Here is a 12,500-nt window from a genome sequence, read left to right as displayed (position 1 = left end):
TACGAATTTGAATTCCAATCAAGTTACGAATTTGGATTCTAATCCAGGTACTAATTTAGATTCTAATCAAGGCACGAATTTGGATTCCAATCCAGGTACGAATTTGGATTCTAATCCAGGTACGAATTTTGATTCTAATCTTGGTACGAATTTGGATTCTAATCAAGGTACGAATTTGGATTCTAATCAAGGTACGAATTTGGATTCTAATCTCGGTAAGAATTTGGATTCTAATCCAGGTACGAATTTGGATTCCAATCAAGGTACGAATTTAGATTCTAATCTAGGTTCGAATTCAGATTCCAATCTTGGTACGAATTTGGATTCTAATCGAGGTACGAATTTGGATTCTAATCGAGGGACGAATTTGGATTCTAATCTCGGTACGAATTTGGATTCTAATCCAGGTACGAATTCGGATTCTAATCTAAGTACGAATTTGGATTCTAATCCAGGTACGAATTTGGATTCTAATCTCGGTACGAATTTGAATTCTAATCCAGGTGCGAATTTGGATACTAATCCCGGGACGAATTTGGATTCTAATCCAGGTACGAATTCAGATTCCAATCTAGGTACGAATTTGGATTCTTATCATGTTGTGATAAGTTTTGATGGTTTAACACGGATCATGGTGTGATAAGTTTTGATGGTTTAACACGGATCATGTTGTGATATGTTTTGATGGTTTAACACGGATCATGTGGTGATAAGTTTTGATGGTTTAAGACGGATCATGTGGTGATAAGTTTTGATGGTTTAACACAGATCATGTGGTAATAAGTTTTGATGGTTTTCTACAGATCATGTTGTGACAAGTTTTGATGGTTTAACATGGATCATGTTGTGATAAGTTTTGATGGTTTAACACGGATCATGTGGTGATAAGTTTTGATGGTTTAACACGGATCATGTGGTGATAAGTTTTGATGGTTTAAGACGGATCATGTGGTGATAAGTTTTGATGGTTTTCTACGGATCATGTTGTGACAAGTTTTGATGGTTTAACATGGATCATGTTGTGATAAGTTTTGATAGTTTAACACGGATCATGTGGTGATAAGTTTTGATGGTTTAACACGGATCATGGTGTGATAAGTTTTGATGGTTTAACACGGATCATGTGGTGATAAGTTTTGATGGTTTAACACGGATTATGTGGTGATAAGTTTTGATGGTTTAACATGGATCATGTTGTGATAAGTTTTGATGGTTTAACACGGATCATGTGGTGATAAGTTTTGATGGTTTAAGACGGATCATGTGGTGATAAGTTTTGATGGTTTTCTACGGATCATGTTGTGACAAGTTTTGATGGTTTAACATGGATCATGTTGTGATAAGTTTTGATAGTTTAACACGGATCATGTGGTGATAAGTTTTGATGGTTTAACACGGATCATGTGGTGATAAGTTTTGATGGTTTAAGACGGATCATGTGGTGATAAGTTTTGATGGTTTTCTACGGATCATGTTGTGACAAGTTTTGATGGTTTAACATGGATCATGTTGTGATAAGTTTTGATGGTTTAACACGGATCATGTGGTGATAAGTTTTGATGGTTTAACACGGATCATGTTGTGATAAGTTTTGATGGTTTAACACGGATCATGTGGTGATAAGTTTTGATGGTTTAACACGGATCATGTGGTGATAAGTTTTGATGGTTTAACATGGATCATGTTGTGATAAGTTTTGATGGTTTAACACGGATCATGTGGTGATAAGTTTTGATGGTTTAACATGGATCATGTTGTGATAAGTTTTGATGGTTTAACACGGATCATGTGGTGATAAGTTTTGATGGTTTAACACGGATCATGTGGTGATAAGTTTTGATGGTTTAACACGGATCATGTTGTGATAAGTTTTGATGGTTTAACATGGATCATGTTGTGATAAGTTTTGATGGTTTAACACGGATCATGTTGTGATAAGTTTTGATGGTTTAACACGGATCATGTTGTGATAAGTTTTGATGGTTTAACACGGATCATGTTGTGATAAGTTTTGATGGTTTAACACGGATCATGTGGTGATAAGTTTTGATGGTTTAACACGGATCATGTTGTGATAAGTTTTGATGGTTTAACACGGATCATGTTGTGATACGTTTTGATGGTTTCACACGGATCATGTTGCGATAAGTTTTGATGGTTTAACACGGATCATGTTGCGATAAGTTTTGATCGTTTAACACAGATCATGTGGTGATAAGTTTTGATGGTTTCACACGGACCATGTTGTGATAAGTTTTGATGGTTTCACACGGATCATGTTGCGATAAGTTTTGATCGTTTAACACAGATCATGTGGTGATAAGTTTTGATGGTTTCACACGGACCATGTTGTGATAAGTTTTGATGGTTTAACACGGATCATGTTGTGATAAGTTTTGATGGTTTAACACGGATTATGTTGTGATAAGTTTTGATGGTTTAACATGGATCATGTTGTGATAAGTTTTGATGGTTTAACACGGATCATGTGGTGATAAGTTTTGATGGTTTAACATGGATCATGTTGTGATAAGTTTTGATGGTTTAACACGGATCATGTGGTGATAAGTTTTGATGGTTTAACATGGATCATGTTGTGATAAGTTTTGATGGTTTAACACGGATCATGTGGTGATAAGTTTTGATGGTTTAACATGGATCATGTTGTGATAAGTTTTGATGGTTTAACACTGATCATGTTGTGACAAGTTTTGATGGTTTAACACTGATCATGTGGTGATAAGTTTTGATGGTTTAACATGGATCATGTTGTGATAAGTTTTGATAGTTTAACATGGATCATGTTGTGATAAGTTTTGATGTTTTTTTTAATTTTGTTACACGTATCCAGAGTACGTCCGCCCCTCTTCGTGGGTTTTTAATTAATTGTTTTTAAAATATATTTTCTATCTCACAGCAATTTGCCGACAGGGATGCAACTTGCAGCACGGGTCTTGTTCTCATCCAGGCACTTGCAGGTAAGTGGATCTACATTTGATTTTCTTAGTTTTGTTTACACTGTAGACATTTTCTCTTCCTCTCAATAGAGTTACTGTTTGTTGTACAACGACGAGATCTGGTTCATCTTGTTTAAAATGAAAATAACTGCAGTTTGATTAATTTATTTTTGCATGAAGTTTCCTTTTGTTGTGAACTGTAACAACAGGTGCCAGTATGGCTGGAGCGGTGAGGTTTGTGATCAGTGTGTCCCACACCCTGACTGCTTACACAGAACCTGCGTAGACCCCTGGCAGTGCCGATGTGAAACTAATTGGAGCGGTCTGCTTTGCAATGAAGGTCTCCACCATGCCCAGAAGGTCTCTCATCCTTTTGTATTGTTATCCTCCAGGAGGTTTATTGACTCCACCATCGATTTGTGTGTCTCCACCTGTGGGAGGCACACACCGTGCGAGAATGGCGGTACCTGTAAGAACACCCAACCTGACAAATATGGATGCATTTGTCCGGAAGGATTCTCTGGCGTTGACTGTGACATTGGTGAGGATCTCAGCAGTGTTTGTCTGTGCTCGTTTTGTGGAGTTGTAAGGGTGCCTCACATGTTCAACTGCATGATCGGGTCAAGGACACTCCACTAGCCATCATAATGTTGTGTTTCCAGTTGACAGGCCTTGTGTGACCAACCCTTGCCAGAATGGTGTTTCATGTCGTGACCTTGACACTGGGTTCACTTGCCTGTGGCCGCAGGTTGGGCTGGAAGTTCTTGCAATGAAAGTGAGGACTTTTCATGAAATTTTCATTTGCATAAATTTGCATACATACCCACACCGACACTAAGGGGGAAACACCCCTACACCAACACCAAGGGGGAAACACCCCCACACCAACACCAAGGGGGAAACACCCCCACACCGACACCCAGGGGAAAACACACCCACACCGGCACCAAGGGGGAAACACACCCACACCGACACCAAGGGGGAAACACCCCCACACTGACACTAAGGGGGAAACACCCCCACACCAACACCAAGGGGGAAACACCCCCACACCAACACCAAGGGGGAAACACCCCCACACCGACACCCAGGGGAAAACACACCCACACCGACACCAAGGGGGAAACACACCCACACCGACACCAAGGGGGAAACACACCCACACCGACACCAAGGGGGAAACACACCCACACCGACACCAAGGGGGAAACACACCCACACCGACACCAAGGGGGAAACACACCCACACTCACACCAAGGGGGAAACACACCCACACGGACACCAAGGGGGAAACACACCCACACGGACACCAAGGGGGAAACACACCCACACCGACACCAAGGGGGAAACACACCCACACCGACACCAAGGGGGAAACACACCCACACCGACACCAAGGGGGAAACACACCCACACTCACACCAAGGGGGAAACACACCCACACGGACACCAAGGGGGAAACACACCCACACCGACACCAAGGGGGAAACACACCCACACCGACACCAAGGGGGAAACACACCCACACCGACACCAAGGGGGAAACACACCCACACCGACACCAAGGGGGAAACACACCCACACCGACACCAAGGGGGAAACACACCCACACTGACACCAAGGGGGAAACACACCCACACCGACACCAAGGGGGAAACACACCCACACCGACACCAAGGGGGAAACACACCCACACCGACACCAAGGGGGAAACACACCCACACTGACACCAAGGGGGAAACACACCCACACCGACACCAAGGGGGAAACACACCCACACCGACACCAAGGGGGAAACACACCCACACCGACACCAAGGGGGAAACACACCCACACCGACACCAAGGGGGAAACACACCCACACGGACACCAAGGGGGAAACACACCCACACCGACACCAAGGGGGAAACACACCCACACCGACACCAAGGGGGAAACACACCCACACCGACACCAAGGGGGAAACACACCCACACCGACACCAAGGGGGAAACACACCCACACTCACACCAAGGGGGAAACACACCCACACCGACACCAAGGGGGAAACACACCCACACCGACACCAAGGGGGAAACACACCCACACCGACACCAAGGGGGAAACACACCCACACTGACACCAAGGGGGAAACACACCCACACTGACACCAAGGGGGAAACACACCCACACTGACACCAAGGGGGAAACACACCCACACCGACACCAAGGGGGAAACACACCCACACCGACACCAAGGGGGAAACACACCCACACCGACACCAAGGGGGAAACACACCCACACCGACACCAAGGGGGAAACACACCCACACTGACACCAAGGGGGAAACACACCCACACCGACACCAAGGGGGAAACACACCCACACCGACACCAAGGGGGAAACACACCCACACCGACACCAAGGGGGAAACACACCCACACCGACACCAAGGGGGAAACACACCCACACCGACACCAAGGGGGAAACACACCCACACCGACACCAAGGGGGAAACACACCCACACCGACACCAAGGGGGAAACACACCCACACCGACACCAAGGGGGAAACACACCCACACCGACACCAAGGGGGAAACACACCCACACTCACACCAAGGGGGAAACACACCCACACCGACACCAAGGGGGAAACACACCCACACGGACACCAAGGGGGAAATACACCCACACCGACACCAAGGGGGAAACACACCCACACCGACACCAAGGGGGAAACACACCCACACGGACACCAAGGGGGAAATACACCCACACTCACACCAAGGGGGAAACACACCCACACCGACACCAAGGGGGAAACACACCCACACGGACACCAAGGGGGAAATACACCCACACTCACACCAAGGGGGAAACACACCCACACCGACACCAAGGGGGAAACACACCCACACGGACACCAAGGGGGAAATACACCCACACTCACACCAAGGGGGAAACACACCCACACCGACACCAAGGGGGAAACACGCCCACACCGACAACAAGGGGGAAACACACCCACACCGACACCAAGGGGGAAACACACCCACACGGACACCAAGGGGGAAATACACCCACACTCACACCAAGGGGGAAACACACCCACACCGACACCAAGGGGGAAACACACCCACACCGACACCAAGGGGGAAACACACCCACACCGACACCAAGGGGGAAACACACCCACACCGACACCAAGGGGGAAACACACCCACACCGACACCAAGGGGGAAACACACCCACACCGACACCAAGGGGGAAACACACCCACACCGACACCAAGGGGGAAACACACCCACACCGACACCAAGGGGGAAACACACCCACACCGACACCAAGGGGGAAACACACCCACACCGACACCAAGGGGGAAACACACCCACACCGACACCAAGGGGGAAACACACCCACACGGACACCAAGGGGGAAACACACCCACACCGACACCAAGGGGGAAACACACCCACACCGACACCAAGGGGGAAACACACCCACACCGACACCAAGGGGGAAACACACCCACACCGACACCAAGGGGGAAACACACCCACACGGACACCAAGGGGGAAACACACCCACACCGACACCAAGGGGGAAATACACCCACACGGACACCAAGGGGGAAACACACCCACACGGACACCAAGGGGGAAACACACCCACACGGACACCAAGGGGGAAACACACCCACACCGACACCAAGGGGGAAACACACCCACACCGACACCAAGGGGGAAACACACCCACACCGACACCAAGGGGGAAACACACCCACACCGACACCAAGGGGGAAACACACCCACATCGACACCAAGGGGGAAATACACCCACACCGACACCAAGGGGGAAACACACCCACACCGACACCAAGGGGGAAACACACCCACACCGACACCAAGGGGGAAACACACCCACACCGACACCAAGGGGGAAACACACCCACACCGACACCAAGGGGGAAACACACCCACACCGACACCAAGGGGGAAACACACCCACACCGACACCAAGGGGGAAACACACCCACACGGACACCAAGGGGGAAATACACCCACACGGACACCAAGGGGGAAACACACCCACACGGACACCAAGGGGGAAACACACCCACACGGACACCAAGGGGGAAACACACCCACACCGACACAAAGGGGGAAACACACCCACACCGACACCAAGGGGGAAACACACCCACACCGACACCAAGGGGGAAATACACCCACATCGACACCAAGGGGGAAATACACCCACACCGACACCAAGGGGGAAACACACCCACACGGACACCAAGGGGGAAATACACCCACACTCACACCAAGGGGGAAACACACCCACACCGACACCAAGGGGGAAATACACCCACACCGACACCAAGGGGGAAATACACCCACATCGACACCAAGGGGGAAATACACCCACACCGACACCAAGGGGGAAACACACCCACACGGACACCAAGGGGGAAATACACCCACACTCACACCAAGGGGGAAACACACCCACACCGACACCAAGGGGGAAACACACCCACACCGACACCAAGGGGGAAACACACCCACACCGACACCAAGGGGGAAATACACCCACATCGACACCAAGGGGGAAACACACCCACACCGACACCAAGGGGGAAACACACCCACACCGACACCAAGGGGGAAACACACCCACACCGACACCAAGGGGGAAACACACCCACACCGACACCAAGGGGGAAACACACCCACACCGACACCAAGGGGGAAACACACCCACACTCACACCAAGGGGGAAACACACCCACACCGACACCAAGGGGGAAACACACCCACACCGACACCAAGGGGGAAACACACCCACACCGACACCAAGGGGGAAACACACCCACACCGACACCAAGGGGGAAATACACCCACACCGACACCAAGGGGGAAACACACCCACATCGACACTAAGGGGGAAACACACCCACACTGACACCAAGGGGGAAACACACCCACACCGACACCAAGGGGGAAACACACCCACACCGACACCAAGGGGGAAACACACCCACACCGACACCAAGGGGGAAACACACCCACACCGACACCAAGGGGGAAATACACCCACACCGACACCAAGGGGGAAATACACCCACACGGACACCAAGGGGGAAACACACCCACACGGACACCAAGGGGGAAACAAACCCACACCGACACCAAGGGGGAAATACACCCACACGGACACCAAGGGGGAAACAAACCCACACCGACACCAAGGGGGAAATACACCCACACCGACACCAAGGGGGAAACACACCCACACGGACACCAAGGGGGAAACACACCCACACGGACACCAAGGGGGAAACACACCCACACTCACACCAAGGGGGAAATACACCCACACCGACACCAAGGGGGAAATACACCCACACCGACACCAAGGGGGAAACACACCCACACCGACACCAAGGGGGAAATACACCCACACCGACACCAAGGGGGAAATACACCCACACCGACACCAAGGGGGAAACACACCCACACCGACACCAAGGGGGAAACACACCCACACTCACACCAAGGGGGAAACACACCCACACGGACACCAAGGGGGAAACAAACCCACACCGACACCAAGGGGGAAATACACCCACACCGACACAAAGGGGGAAACACCCCCACACTGACACCAAGGGGGAAACACCCCCACACTGACACCAAGGGGGAAACACACCCACACCGACACCAAGGGGGAAACACACCCACACTCACACCAAGGGGGAAACACACCCACACGGACACCAAGGGGGAAACAAACCCACACCGACACCAAGGGGGAAATACACCCACACCGACACAAAGGGGGAAACACACCCACACCGACACCAAGGGGGAAATACACCCACACGGACACCAAGGGGGAAACACACCCACACGGACACCAAGGGGGAAATACACCCACACGGACACCAAGGGGGAAACACACCCACACGGACACCAAGGGGGAAACACACCCACACCGACACCAAGGGGGAAACACACCCACACCGACACCAAGGGGGAAACACACCCACACCGACACCAAGGGGGAAACACACCCACACCGACACCAAGGGGGAAACACACCCACACCGACACCAAGGGGGAAACACACCCACACCGACACCAAGGGGGAAACACACCCACACCGACACCAAGGGGGAAACACACCCACACCGACACCAAGGGGGAAACACACCCACACCGACACCAAGGGGGAAACACACCCACACCGACACCAAGGGGGAAACACACCCACACCGACACCAAGGGGGAAACACACCCACACCGACACCAAGGGGGAAACACACCCACACCGACACCAAGGGGGAAACACCCCCACACTGACACCAAGGGGGAAACACCACCACACCGACACCGCATGGATGAAACCCTGCCCAGAAAGGGTGGACCCATGGGAGCCCCGTCCAATCAGGGCAAACAGTGACGTCAGTTTCACCAAGGCCCCTCCCCACTGAGGGAGGTCTATAAAATTACCGACACCTGCCTCAGCGGAGAGTTCAGTGCAAGAGGAGTTCTGTGGGCGAAGGGTTTTTGTTGTTACGAAGGGGTGGTTACGAGGGGTGGTTACGAGGGTCGATTACGAGGAGTGGTCACAGGAGGTCTATGTTGCTCTCTCTCTCTCTCTCTCCCCCCTCGAGAGGAAGTAGCTCCATGATGGTTTTGCTGAGCACCTGTTGCTGCTCTTCATCTCAGCGTCTCAACCCGTGAGGAGGAATAACTCCACCATCCCTCTCTCTGAATTTTTTTTGTTGGAGCCAAAGGGTCTTCCATTGACGCCAGGAAACTCATCGTGCTGGGAAAACGTGACGCTGGCTGTGAACGACACAGAAAAGGACTTGACAGAGAAAACTACTGCTGAACAAAAGTGTTGAGTTTTGCTGGATGTTCAGGAGGAAAACGTTTTGACTCTCACTGGTCTTTGCCTTTGAACAGAAAAGCCGATAATCCTTTTCACCCGCTGGTTCATCATCCCGGTTCTCGTGGCTCTTGCGCTCTTGTGCATGCTGCACTGGCGATGCACCAGAACAAGAGTCTGCGGAAGCAGTTTTGAGCAATGTTGTGGTCTTCTCAAATGCGATGAACCGCCAAGACCCAGATAGTGCATCAATCGCCGCAAAACAATGTGGACTTGCGAAGCGGGTGCCCTGTTAACTCAAAAGGAAAGGCTAACAATGTTGAACCGGAAGTAATGGATTTTGACTAACTTACTTACATCTGCAATGAGCAAAGTTTGGAGCAAGGCTTGTTCCGAGCAGGTGTGGCGAGCGGAGCACGGGGAATGTGAACACCTGCAGGTGAAGTTGAACTGTGAGGATCTCTTAGAATGTGAATGAATCAGTGGTGGAAACTTGATGGGTATTTTAAGTGGTGGAGCAACTTTTGTTTGATACAGTTATTAATTGTGGATATATTGCTTTTTCTTTGGATGACGTGTCACGTGGCTCTTGTGAAACGTTCTCTTCGCCTTCGACACAAGTTCATCCGTCACGATATTTAACAGGAGACGATTTTTATTTATCTTTTCTGTTTTCCCCAAGAAATGTTTGATCGTTCTCCAATTGATTCCGAAGTGTGCTCTGGGTTGGGGGAGGGGGGATTATTTAATTTATTTTCGCAGGGAAGTTGTTTTTCGTCGATTTGAAATATTGTTCTTCAAAAATTGCTTTCGTCCTTGTTTAGAATGCAAGATAAACTCGTATCCGTTGAAGACAAAGTCTTCGATATCCCCCCGCCATAGTAAATGAGGATTAACAAACTTATATTCCCAAAGCGTGTGCAATATGTTTGTGAAGTTTCCCCTTGATCTGACCAGCCATTCTGGAGAAGAAGATGTTTGAAGGTTTTAGGGTAAATTCAATATGGCTGCCAAACCATGTGACCTATCAATAGGGTTAGGCACACATCGACTTTTTCTCTGTTGTCCCGTTAAAAGGAGTGTTTTTTATGGCCAAATTTCACGCTGATCACGAATCCGTTGAACTTTTTGACATAGGATGAGGTCTTAGGTTGGTAAAATGCAAAAATTCAAAATGGCCACCAAATTTACCCATTTTCAGGTAAAATTTGATAATTATGGCTTCAGATAATATTATTACATGCCCAAGTAAGCCATAATTATCAAATTTTACCTGAAAATGGGTAAATTTGGTGGCCATTTTGAATTTTTGCATTTTACCAACCTAAGACCTCATCCTATGTCAAAAAGTTCAACGGATTCATGATCAGCGTGAAATTTGGCCATAAAAAACACTCCTTTCAAAAAAAGTATGGTTGTATGCCCAACCCTACTATCAATTAGAAATTAACAAACTTCTGAAAGGATGTCTTGGGGAAAGTGTGTGTGAAATTCTGCCTCAATCTGTCCAGCCATTCTGGAGAAGAAGATTTTAAAAATTTATACATTTTCAATCCAAGATGGCTGACGAACCATGTGACCTATGACATCATAAATTTAAATTCTGCCTCCAATCCTCCAGTGGAATACGTGTGTGAAGTTTTGTGTTAATTGGATGAGGTGTGTTTTTCTATCCAAGATGGCCGCCAAACCATGTGACGTGACGTCATAATTTTTACTATCTACGCAGACATGATTGAAGATGATAGTTGCAAATTTTCGCTTCGTTAGGTTATGATTCCAGAGAAAACATTATTTAATATTTTTCTTGAATCCAACATGGCTGCCAAACCATGTGACCTATCAATTAGAATATATCAAAAGGCACCAGTTCACCACTTGCTTAATGTGTGAACCAAATTTCGTAAATATATCTTGAGCGGATTTGAAGTTAAGCTCCGGAAACGAAATGTGATGGATGGACGGACGGACGGACTGAACCCATTTCTATATCCCCGGCCAACTTCATTGGTTGGCGGGGGATAATAAATAATGAAATGGCACCAATTTCCAACTTAAAACCATTTGTAATATTTTAAGGCGAAAGCTACATTAATGCATTGTCAATAAAAGATTTTTAAAAATTATCTTATTTCAAATACTTCTTTGGGAATCTTTTTTTTTAATTTTAGAAAAAAATATGTTGGGCCAAATTTCACGACGAACCGATGAGACTCGTCACAAACCCGATCTTGGAAGACCCGTCTCGTGGTAACACTGTTGGAAGAATAACCGAGTCCATTACAGTGAATGAGTAAAATCCAATGTCGAGCAAACCTGTTAATCCCGTGGAGGCGATGGACTCATGTATGGATGAACAGAGGATAAACAGGATGTGCAAGAGCAGGTTTTGAGGATACGAGAGCTGATGCCGTGCGGGCCAAGTTTATAGTTAGTTGGTTGAGATTCGAACCCTGGCTAGACGTGTGCACACACATCTCGGGACGAGATGTAGCGTACACGCCGGGCTATCCTGCCAGCGTGAACAGCTCATTGGAGTCGGGACATCGACCGGACGGTTGTGGAGAAGTCAGTGGAACACTACCCCCTCCCTTCCAGTGAAATAAACTCAATAAAAGGAGAGATTTCATGAATGTCGTGTTGTAGTACAGGCACGATGGCCC

General features: G+C 48.7%; 1 protein-coding gene across 4 annotated transcripts in view; it reads left to right on the top strand.

Moving 5' to 3' along the window:
* LOC147008185 (RNA polymerase-associated protein CTR9 homolog) overlaps positions 1 to 12,500 on the top strand; it is a 119,458-nt gene that overhangs the window by 53,337 nt on the left and 53,621 nt on the right. The gene's annotated exons all lie outside the window — the stretch shown is intronic.

The sequence above is a fragment of the Eptatretus burgeri genome, chromosome 21 (genome assembly GCF_056783735.1).
Source record: "Eptatretus burgeri isolate ZD-2024b chromosome 21, Ebu_testis_v1, whole genome shotgun sequence".
NCBI lineage: Eukaryota > Metazoa > Chordata > Myxini > Myxiniformes > Myxinidae > Eptatretus > Eptatretus burgeri.
Note: the sequence above shows the minus strand (reverse complement) of the source record. Positions and strands in the feature narration are given on the sequence as shown.